Source organism: Dermacentor andersoni, chromosome 4, assembly GCF_023375885.2.
Source record: "Dermacentor andersoni chromosome 4, qqDerAnde1_hic_scaffold, whole genome shotgun sequence".
Lineage (NCBI taxonomy): Eukaryota > Metazoa > Arthropoda > Arachnida > Ixodida > Ixodidae > Dermacentor > Dermacentor andersoni.
In genome coordinates this window covers 194,684,421-194,696,651 of record NC_092817.1, presented here as the reverse complement: position 1 = coordinate 194,696,651, position 12,231 = coordinate 194,684,421, and positions in this window count along the sequence as shown.

Sequence of the window (12,231 nt, the reverse complement as noted above, 5' to 3'; positions counted from 1 at the left end):
ATATCGGTTCCCACGGTCCGACTTTGGTGAAAATGGCCCGATTAAATCAACAGCGACCCTTTCAAAAGGTGTATGGATCAAAGGCATGTTGCCCAGAGGAGCGACTCCTACTTTCCCTTTAGGGGTTGTCCTTTGGCATTGGTCGCACGACTTCACGAAGCGTTTGACGTCTCCGTGTACATCTGGCCAATAGAATTCTTGTAGGACGCGATCAGTTGTCCTCTTGATACCTTGGTGTCCTGCCATGATGCTCTCATGTGCCACTTCTAATATGCCAGACCTAAATGCTTTTGGTATGACCACCTGCTTAAAGGTTCTGCCAGTGGCCAGGCGGTAAAGGCGATATAGCAATCCTTTTTCTTCGACGAATTCGTAGCTGTGCCCCTTTCCAGAATTAAACGACTTGCTCACTTTGGCGAAACTATGTTTCAGCGTCGGGTCTTTGCGCTGTTCTTCAATGAGTTGGTCTTTTGTTACGTCACGTAAGACAATTGTTGGAACGCACAAGGGACGAATCTTGCCTTGTGCTTGTTCAATTTTTGCTTCAGCCACGCTCGATACATGGTAATGCTTCCTAGGCGCCTTATTACGCTTCATCCCTATCGACGACGACTCCTCGTTGGGGGCATCGGGGGGTTTCCAGTCAGAGTCTGGATCATATGGTCCTCTGACGCCTGGAAGATTTCCCAGAACAAGGTCGTAGAGGGGCTCGTCCATACATGTCACTGTTAACTTGCCTGAAAAATACGGCGTGTTCACTTGTACGACAGCTTCAGGCAGGTAACTTGTTGAGCCGTCCAAAAGAACAACGTTGTTCGTTCTTCCCGTCATATACATCTCTGGAACGAGTTCTCGTTTGACAATTGCGGTATTACAACCGGTGTCTCGTAGTACACGAACACTTCTTCCCAGCAGCCGGCCTTCCACCACTGGCATCCCGTCGATGAGGAAAGTTACCGCAGTCCCAGGGTTCTTGTCCTCGCTGTCACTTGATTGGCGAGTCTTCTTTCCTGGATGCTTTGATTCTTTCACTGGACGAGTCCGGACTGGTCGAGATTCGGTGAATGCACACGCAGAACTTGGTTTGTTGTCCCCGTACCGAGTTCGGCAATTTTCAGCTGTATGTCCCGTTCTGTCGCACAACTCACACTTCAGCATACGCTTAGGTGGGGCACGGCAGTCAGGAGCCAAATGTCCAAACCGATGACAAAGGGTGCACATAAGTTGCGGTTTCCTGGGAGCTTCAATGTTTTTTCCACCAGAATCCTTTGTGTTATCGGGACCCTTTCCTAGGTTTGTCCAGTTCTGCGCTTCAAGAAAGCGATCCGTCAAGCTAGCAAGTTCGTCAAGGGATTTGCACTCTCGCTCCTTCAAGAAAATGACTAGCTTTGGCTCACAACAACGCAGAAACTGTTCAGAGATCATGTGATCTCGTAGACCTTCATATGTTTTAGGCACATTAGCCATCTCAATCCAATGGTCAAAATAGGCTGAAATTCTTGCTGCTAACTGTCTTCCCGTTTCGCCCTCTACTGCTCGTGCTTTACGAAACTTTTCTTGGTAGCCTTGAGCCGTGAATTGAAACCTTTGTAGCAAAGCTTTCTTTACCTTCGGGTAATCTAATGAATCGGTGGCAGTCATCCGACCGATCACAGTTAACGCTTCCCCAGTCAGACACATGCTCAAAGCAAGAGCCCATTTTTCTTGTGGCCAGTCCTGCCCTGTTGCTATGCGCTCAAATCGCTGTATATACGCGTGTAAGTCATCGCGTTTCTCGTCGAACAAAGGAAGTAACTTCTGTGGATTGAGGGATGACGAGGAGGTGCTGGGCGCAGTCAAAATTTCAGAAGCCGCTGCCGGTACATTCCGAGCTCCTTCCTGAAGCTGCAGCTTTAGCTGGAGGATCTCACGCTGCCTCTCGTCAGCTAAGCGCGCTAATTCAGCAGCTTCCTTCGCTGCCTCTCGCTCCGCAGCTCTCTCGTCCCTTTGTTTTGCCTGTTCGGCCTCAATCCATCTGCGAAGTTCTGCGCCTGACAATCCTATTTGGAGTCCTATAGCCGTGATTTTCTCTAAATCCATGGTGCCGTCTACTAATGTGTGTCTGCGCTCAAGCGAAACTGCCCCCTTTCACTGTATTTACGAGTGAATCCTGGCAGGCTCGCCAGTTTGCGATGTTATTGGGGCCGGATCACTCCAGAAAAAGGGAGAAGCAGCACGCGAAAGCAAAAACACACATCAGACTTGTATTGACGAACACGACACAGATAACGGCACACACACGTGACAATGTCCCAAAATGCCTCAAAGGCGACATGCACGATATCTATGGATCGGTGGATTATGATTAGCCTACAGTTCCGGCGGAAGCGTGTGTCGCCGTGTCCGAGACCTCGTTGAACCGATGCCGGCCAGTGGGGTCGGACAACAGTGTCGGCCGGCGGGTCGGACAGCTGGGTCGCACGGCCGGGACGGTCGGCTGGGTCGGACAGCCGGGTTGGACGGCCCGGTCAGACCGCCTCGCGGGGCTCAGGTAGCCGGCCGCAGTCACCAGGTCGCGTCCACAGCTGGCGGGGTAGCCCTGTGGCCGCTCACCAGAACGCTCGAGCGCCCCGGTTCCGGACCGCCAGCCCTCCTGGACCAGTGCCCAGCGGAAGAGCGGGGCGAGGTAACCTCCCAGCGGGCGACAGTGTTGCTTCAGGTGTGGCGTATTGGCACGGTCGGCGATAGCTCCTATGGGCCAGACGCCCAGCGAGGAAGCTGTTTTTCGTCGACCGCCGAACCTCGCGCACTGCTCACGCCACGGGCCACGGGCCACACTCTCGCGCCACGCTTTTTTTTTCGAGGCGCCACTGCCGACGCTCCCCAGTCGGCGTCGATGATGATGATGACTCTCTTGCGGGTATTTGCCAAGATTCGTCCTCTTCGCCTCCGCACGGCGCACTCTCTTTGTATGTTTATGTTTCGCACTCCCGCATACCACATAACATAACAAGAAGTTCATTTTCTAGAAAATGACGTATATCTTCTCTAATGTTCGCCTTGAATTCAATTCAAAAACAGTCTAAATATGGTTTTAAGAACGCCACAAAAAAGACAGTCTAGAAAAGGGATCTCCAAATACCGAAAGAATTTCACCGAAACCACTGTCGATATCCTTTTAAGACATCTGGAAATCGTCGTGGGGAATCAGGCTCAGCATTTCGCTCTCGTTTTTGCAGCTCAGCTTTGCTTTTTGGTACAGTGGCAACGAAAAAAGATCTGGGTGAGTCGGTATTTGGAGCGGCGAAATTACGACACGTAGCGCCGCAGCTAACGAGCAAGAGTACCGGGCCCTTCCCGCTCGGGGGTAGTTCATCTACCAGTTGTGTATTGCAAGTAATTATTCAACTTGACGGCTGGTCAACGTACAAACCCGTGCTTAACGAATCGCGATTATGGATCAGTAAGCCACCGTTGTCGATAAATGCTGATTCGCCCCGTAACAAACATGAGAAAAAGCCCAGCACTCTCGTTATCAGCACGTTCCTGCCCAACAGCGTCACGTATAGCAATTTCACTGCCTTGGTCGGCGGTTGCTTATCTAGCCATTGTCATAGCATGTGCGAAAGGTATTGCATTGTAATGACTAGGTGCCTAAACTGATATTAAGTATAATTTCATTCTAAAGTTCACAACTCTTACAGTGCACTTACACTTACAGTACAGACGTAAGCCGTCCACGGGACCGGTACGCCGGCCAGCCGCCCCCTGAAAACGCATGCGAGGGATGCATACAAGGGCTAGAGGTAAACAGCTTCGCTGTAAAAACTCGCAGGCCTGCGTGGCACACGCAGCACAGTCACAGCATATAAGCTGGAGGAGAGGCTGCATCGGAGCTCCATTTTCAGTAGCAAGCACTACAGTCGAGTCGAACTTAAATCTGCTGTGAAGCCCCGTCCGCACCCTAATAACCGCCAGCCATTTTAACCGCGAGTCTTCAAATAGTTGATACTTCAAATATTCACTGTTACCTAACTAAGGCAGTTCTCACAAAAAATAAAATTATAAGTGCGTAATTTTATACGCTTTCACTCGTCTATTATAGTGTAAAGGTGAAAACGTAATTCTTTTTTGAACCGAAATAAATATGCTTGCTTCGCGGAAACATTTTACTGTCAAGTTTCACCTCATCTGGCAGTGAAGTTGAAGGAGTAAAATGGTGTCAGCACTGAAATAAACTGTACCTCGGACTTTTGAAGAGTGAAATGTTCAGACTCCATACACGTTGTCTATGTCTGTTGCACACTTCATCACTTCCGCCGAAGAAAAGACTCTTCAAGAACAGCAGACGCTCCGGAGGTATCAAGTACGACGCCATTTTGAAAACATCGCATGACGACGGCTTTCTTTGCTTCTGTGACTAGCTAGCGAAGTAACACAACGCCGCGCGGTCCGTGTGTCTTCATTGCCAAGTGTTGTTTTTTTTTAAGTTGTACCCTACTATAGAGGGTCTATGCGGCGAAGTTTATTTGCGTCGTTTTCATGAGAACGATCTGAACCGTCCGCCCGGCGTACACAAGGCCCTACGGCTTGTGATGCTATCTGCACTGCGGTCTGCTGAGCCTCATGACTTTGTCTGGTTGTAGCCGCACGCTTCTTCAGCAGTGGTTTTTAGCTTTCTAGGACGCGCCATAAAGTGCACCGAAGTGTAAACACTAGTATCGACGCTACAATACGATTATGCTGCTGATGATGATAACGATGATGACGATGATTTATTGGCATCACTTTTGATACGGGATGGTGACAAATAGTCTCCTAGCCTGTTTGAGTTAACCAGATCCAACTACATGCAAAATGCAATTGCCACATGTCCGGACACCGAGTGCGATACAATGATGATGCTGATGATGACGACGATTTATTGGCATCTCCTTTCAGCTACCTAGCCTGCTTGATCTAATCAGGTATGCCGTACATGTTTTTCATTCTGATATTTATGTAGATGTTCTCAATCTATTTCTTCTTCAAGGCAATCCAGTTATTTTTTGGAAAATCTCCCAAAGTAGGTAAGAGCCAGATACATGAGCAGAAACCAAACAACTTTCTACCGCTACCTATGCAATTGCTACATGGCATGCGACCTGCTGCAATAATATGCAAATGCCATGCGAACTGCGCACGCATTGACGATATGCGGGGCGCATCTCACATCGCATGACCAGCGGCACGATACGATGCTAATGTTGATCATCATCATCATTTGCTGGCATCCCCTTTGAGATGGGGCGGTGACAGAGTCACCTAGTCACCAGTCACATACCGTCATCAACTCTGCTGTCGCCTTCCGATCGTGATCCTGCCACTATTGTCTTGCAATCGTTGTCACTGCCCCGTCGTCATACAGCGACTATCATGTATTCATGGTCTTACTCCCATCATGATGTCATCGTAGTCGTTTCAACGTCGTCATTCCAGCTTAGCCATCCGATTGTCATCATTCCATCGTCATCGCACCGCCAACGTCATCGCACCGCCCTCGTCCTTCCATCGTCGTCATTGCGTCGTTGTCATACAGTTGTTTTCATGCTGCCATGGCCGTTCAATAATCATCATTCTATTGTTATCCTTCATCATCGTCGTCATCATCAGCCTGGCTACGCCCACTGCAGGGCAAAGGCCTGTCCCATACTTCTCCAACTACCCCTGCCATGCGCTAATTGTGGCCATGTTGTCCCTGCAAACTTCTTAATCTCATCCGCCCACCTAACTTTCTGCCACCCCCTGCTACGCTTCCCTTCTCTCGGAATCCAGACCGTAACCCTTAATGACCATTGGTTATCTTCCCTCCTCATTACATGCCCTGCCAATGCCCATTTCTTTTCCTTGATTTCAACTAAGACGTCATTACCTCGCGTTTGTTCCCTCACCCAATCTGCTCTCTTTTTATCCCCCTTAACGTTACACCCACCCTTCATCTTTCCATACCTCGTTGCGTCGTCTGCAATTTAAGTAGAACCTTTTTCGTAAGCCTCCAGGTTTCTGCCCCGTATGTGAGTACTGGTAAAACACAGCTGTTATACACTTTTCTCTTGAGGGATAATGGCAACCTGCTGTTCATGATCTGAGAATGCCTGCCAGACGCACCCCAGCCCATTCTTATTCTTCTGATTATTTCAGTCTCATGATCCGGATCCGCGGTCACTACCTGCCTTAAGTAGATGTATTCCCTTACCACTTCCAGTGCCTCGCTACCTATCGTAGACTGCTGTTCTCTTCCGAGACTGTTACACATTACTTTAGTTTTTTGCAGATTAAATTTTAGCACCACTCTTCTGCTTTGTATGTCCAGGTCAGTGAGCATGTATTGCAATTGGTCCCCTGAGTTACTAAGCAAGGCAATATCATCAGCGAATCGCAAGTTACTAAGGTATTCTCTATTAACCATTATCCCCAATTCTTCCCAATCCAGGTCTCTGAATACCTTCTGTAAACACGCTGTGAATAGCATTGGAGAGATCACATCTCCCTGCCTGACGCCCTTCTTTATTAGGATTTTGTTGCTTTCTTTATGGAGGACTACGCTGGCTATGGAGCCGTTATAGATATCTTTCAGTATTTTTACATACGGCTCGTCTACACCCTGATTCCGTAATGCTTGCATGACGGCTGAGGTTTCAACTGAATCAAACGCCTTCTAGTAATCTATGAAAGCTATATATAAGGGTTGGTTATATTCCGCACATTCCTCTATCACCTGATTGATAGTGTGAATATGGTTTCTTGTTGAGTAGCCTTTGAAATCCTGCCCGGTCCTTTGGTTGACAGAAGTAGAAGGTGTTCCTGATTCTATTTGCGATTACGTTAGTAAATACTTTGTAGACAACGGACAGCAAGCTCATCGGTCTATAATTTTTCAAGTCTTTGGCTCATGACTCATGCGGTCGTAGTTATATTGTGGTCGCTATTCCTATGCCTTCTTTCAAACTTCATCATTCAATTGTCGTCATGTCATAGTCGTCATGCAGTTGCTGCCATACCATAGGCGTGATTCAGAATTCTCATTTCAATGACTTATGCCATCGTCGTCATACGGTCGTCGTCGTTCCATCATTGTCACTTCATCATTTCATCGTCGTCAATGTGTCGTTCTCATGCCGTCAAGGTTGCTAAATCGGCCTCATACTGTGATGGTCATTTCGCCGTCCTCCCGCCGTCGGCCTCATCTCATCAGCGTCGTCATGCCGATGTCGTCATATCGTTGTCGTCGCGCCATTATCATCATATAGTGGTCATCATTACATCATCATCATCATCATCATCATCATCATCATCATCATTTCCTCGCCATTATTTGAGCGATCCACAAGTTCGAGAGCCAAAACTTTATGCTGAACAAGGTGTTTCCAGTTGAAGATGTGTACAACTTGGTGGTCTGCTCTAGAATTGCAAATGGCCGTTAAAAAAATCTCGGGCCTGTTCCGCAAACGCAGCACAGACACAGCGTAAGGTGGAGGAGCGCCTACGCAGGAGCTCCATTTTGAGCAGCACGCACTAGAGGGTTCGTACCTTGCGAGGAGGCACCATAACATGTACCGAAGAGTAAACACAGGTATCAAGACAACGCGGCGCACTTGTCACATCCCTTGACCCGTGGAACGATACAATTTTGTTGATGATGATGATGACCCCTTAGTCGCATCTTGCGTCCCCTTTGAAACGAGGCGGTGACATATAGTCACCTAACCTGCTTGAGTTGACCAGGTGCAGCTACATTCAACATGCAACTGCTACGTGCAGCTGCTACATGTCAGGACATTTATTGGAATACAACACAACTGCAATGCAAAATTTGCACGTATCGACGCTACGTTACGTAGATGTCAAGTTGCGAGAAGTGGCATATGATCCTAAAGCTGATGATAATTTTTTGGCATCCCATTGAAATGAAGCGGTTACGAACAATGACCTAGGCTGCTTCATTTATTCATTTATTTATGAGGAAGAAATGCTTGCATGACTTATTTATTTGTTCAGCAATGCTATACATGTTTTTCATTTCAGCATTTCTGTATACACCTCCTTAATTTTTTTTTTCTTCCTCATACTTTCTCTATGTACCTACTACCACCAGCTATGGGTATGATGATGCTGAGTTACCGGCATCCCCTTTGAAATGGGGCGCTCACAAATAGTCACTTGGTCTGCTTGACTTGATCACGTATGCTCTACGTGTTTTTCGTGCTAGCATTTTTGTATAGATATCCTTAGTGTTTTTTTTTCCTCAGAACTTCTCTATCCACCTTGTACGACTACCTGTGCCGGTACATGATCCGGTAGTATCAATCTCGTCACTGCTTTTTTTGCCACCAATACTATAAATGTCTGTTGCTTATCTCGACTGCTGACCGGTTCAGGCTTCCGTCCACTTTAAATCCAACCACTTCGGGAAGGTGTGCGTTGCGTAGTGGTCTCATTGGGTGGATTCCTTTGCATTCTATTAGATTGTGCTCAGAGACCTCCAGATCTTTTTATGCAGCGTACGCACGCCTGATCATGTTCCGAATAGTTTCTCCGGTATGTTTTTGCCCTTAGGCCATCAGCATGAGACTACACTCTAAGAAGAATTCCAGGGAAAACAGGAGTAACGGCGCAGTTAGTCCCAAAAAGGGCGCTTTCGTCCCTCAAGGGAGTAACTGCATGGATGTGCGTGCCGTGTGCAAATTTTGGAGAGTAAGTGTTTAGTCCCTGGTCGGAAAGAGATCAACGGGAGGACGAACGGTAACAGTTACTCCCCATGCGCTCTGCTGTTTTTTTGCGTGTCGTGAAGTGATGCGGCAAAAACGGTATTGTCTATAAATCGTGAACAGTTCGAAGTTCGTGCGCTGTCCATTGAACTACATGCAAAGCAGCACTTTGCCTATTCGAGAGAAAATTGCGTGAAATTTAAAGTTGGAATGTGAAGAGCCATGCCCTTCGTGCGCACCCTATAAGTGAGCGATACACATTAAACGCGCAAGTCATTGATAGACTGCCAGATTTTGCTGGTCAATAGTACCTAAGTTCCTTCCGTTCCAAGGAGATTACGAACTTAACTGAAGCGATGTGTAGCTCAAACGGGACGCACTAAGCGACAGAGCAATTGTCCGTCTCTGTCGTCTTAGGTGCGCCGTTTGAGCTCGCTACACGTTTACATCGTGTAGTGCCTCAGTTTAAAGCACCCTAAGAAAACTCGGGCAGATTTCTTTTCGCACTCGCTTATGATTGCAAGTACACTCTACGTTACACTCTCCCCGCACAGCATACACAAAATGCCGAGTCGCTTTTACATTGCCGCACCTGTGTTCCGCTGCTTAACTTGTCTCAATTTCCTACCCCGTCAACCAATCTGCCGTGGTGCAGTGGTTAGAGTAGCTGACATGGGAGCGCTAAGACGTGAGTTCGAATCCTGCTTTCGGGCACCTTTTTTTTCAGCTCAGTAATCTTTTTTATTAGCGTATAAATGCCTAATTTCATTAATTCCACCTTTGCGGAGCATCGAAAATAATGACCGTTACTCCTTTGAGGAGCATTGGAAAAGAGCAACTGTTAGTCCTCGGAGGAGTAACGGCATGGGGAGTAATAGTTCATCCACTCGCACTTACCCCCTAAAGGGAGGAATGGTTGTGGCCGAGCAGTTGCTCCCCTAAAGGAGTAACCTCAATATCCCTTTTCCTCCTTTTCTTCTTAGAGTGTAAACTAGCAAGGCACTTGCCTTCGTGTTATCGTACAAACTTTCATTTCCGATTTCTTTTTTTTCGTTCTTCTAAGCCTCCATGGTCTTTTTCGTTTCCACTCTTTGCATCCAGTTTGCTGCTTCTGTCGCACTTTCTGTCTGATTCCTCCTTGTTGTCTATCTACAATATCAATTACCCTGTACTTGGTTGCCAACTATCTTGACCTGTTCCTCCATTCTGTGTCCGCGCGTTTTAGGCAAAGATACTTATGCACTTTAGCCGCCCGTTGCTTTTGAACCGTGTTCTTGAGTCTTTCTTCAAAACAAGTTTTGCTCTGCGCTTCTCGATGACTTCAAATGAGGACAAATCCATGCCATCTTGCACTGCCTCATTTGTGGTTTTACCTTGTGCTCCCAGAGCTAACCGACCGGCCAACCAATTTTTGGTTAACTGCCAACTTCTACAGCAGAATGACATTTTCAAATGTTAGCGCTGGCATCATAATTCCTTTCGAGATTCCACGCACTATTTCATATTTATTGTGTTCCCGAAGTCTTCTACGTTCATTGCTGCTGCCATTCCGTCTCCCATTCATTTTCAGATTCTCTTGGTGGGTCCTTGAGTGAGTCGTCCCTTCTTTCATGTATACGCCAAGGTATTGATATTCCTTGATTTATATGATGATGCTGATGTTAATGATTTATTGGCATTGTAACCGCCCTTTGAAACAGGGCGGTTACAAATGGTCACCTAGTCTGCTTGAGTTATTCTGGTATACTATACACGCTTTTCATTCTAACATTTTTCTGTACACCACCTTAATATTTTTTCTCTTGCTCAAGACTTCTACCTTCAAACATGTACCTTGCACCGCTACCTATGCATTGATTTATATGCCCTTCTACGTATGCCGGCCCTTCTCGTGGTACCTTTTGTACCTATGTGAACTTTCTAGAACGTTTCCTGGCCAGAAGAAAAGTCGTAAAGGACCCTGCTAAATGTGTACCTTGTCAACAGGTAGATGTAGACAGTGGAGACAATGTAGTCAGGGAAATTCGCCGCATGGGGTGACACATTATGTAAATTTCAACGAGTGTAACTTTTCTTTCTTTACTTTTCTCGCCTGCTGTAGGCGATACATTTGAGTGTGGTTATCTGTTATGAATTTATTTCTGCATAACGAGCGGGAAAAGCTTACTTAGCCAGTAGCGTGTTGCTTATACCTTTCTGAGCCTCAGCTGCTTGAGACCCTATCATTGAGCATTATTAGCTGAAGAGCAATTAGGAAGACCGCTTCAATATCGCCGATAATCACTTTTCGGGGGCTAACGCACGAGAACCTGTAAATTGCTGTGCCGGTTGTGATACACGTTGGAGTGCTCGTGAATTGGCTCTATTCCTGTTTCTATTTGAAGGTTGCAGCAACCTGCTGACTGTGCAAGGTCTTTCATAAATACGAAATAGTTACTGCCGGCATTCCGCCGGGGCAGTAATAGTTCTTGGAGCAACACGGCGTACGAAGAACATGAAGGGTGGCATAGGAATATAGGCCATTCAGGACGTGTTGGGTTGTTATGTGCTTTAATTTAACATAAGGATCAAATATATTTTTTTTAAATGGCAGCAATGGGAGCATTTAAAAAATAAATATTGGGGTTTAAAGGCCTAAAACTACGCAATCAGTAATGACGGACGTCATAGTAGAAGGCTCTGAATTAATGCTTACTTGGCTTCATTGATTCCCAAGTCGGTGCAGTAGTCCAAGTCACATTGTGTTGTGTTCGCCTTGAAGAAGTTTTTAGACGATATAATAGCATGAAAGAATAATGTGAATAGCAGTGGCGTAGCCAGAAATTTCGTTCGGGGGGGGGGGGGGGGGGGGGCTCAAGTTGCAACTCGGCCTCCTCCTTAAGAGGAAGCGTTTGCTCAGGTGATCCTATCTAAATACATGTAGAAGATGAATTCGTTTTTCTCAGCAACAACTGCACCAAATATGACGAGATTTGTTGCGTTTAAAAGAATAACTTGAACTATATTGACTTCTGGTTTCGAATTTTTTTGTTAAGTTTGTCAATTCCTTATTAAAAATTAGCAAATGCTCGCAAACTTTCAGAAAACGAAACCATCACTTTTAAAACTCTAACTCAACAATGAAAAATATTATCACAATTATGTGAATCGCATCTAAAAGTACATCTACAGCGGAGAAAATTCTGTCAGTCTGTCACGTGGTGGTGACGTTAAAGAACACAGTAGCAGTACTGTGAAAGACAAAACTAGCTTTTATTGGGCGAACCTGTGCCCACAAAACAGGCTACACTTATAGCACTACGATAGCGGCGAACACGGTCGGCGATCGTCGAAAATCTGATCAGCGGGTCAAGCGCGTCGGCTTTTATAGAGCAGTCATCGAATGTTCTAGACTAATCGTTGGGACCCGCGTGCCTTCCACAGAGTTCTACACCATTCGCGTCAGGCGATGAAATCAGATAACACAAGGTTCGGCGACAATAGACCGCGGATAGAAGCATCGATA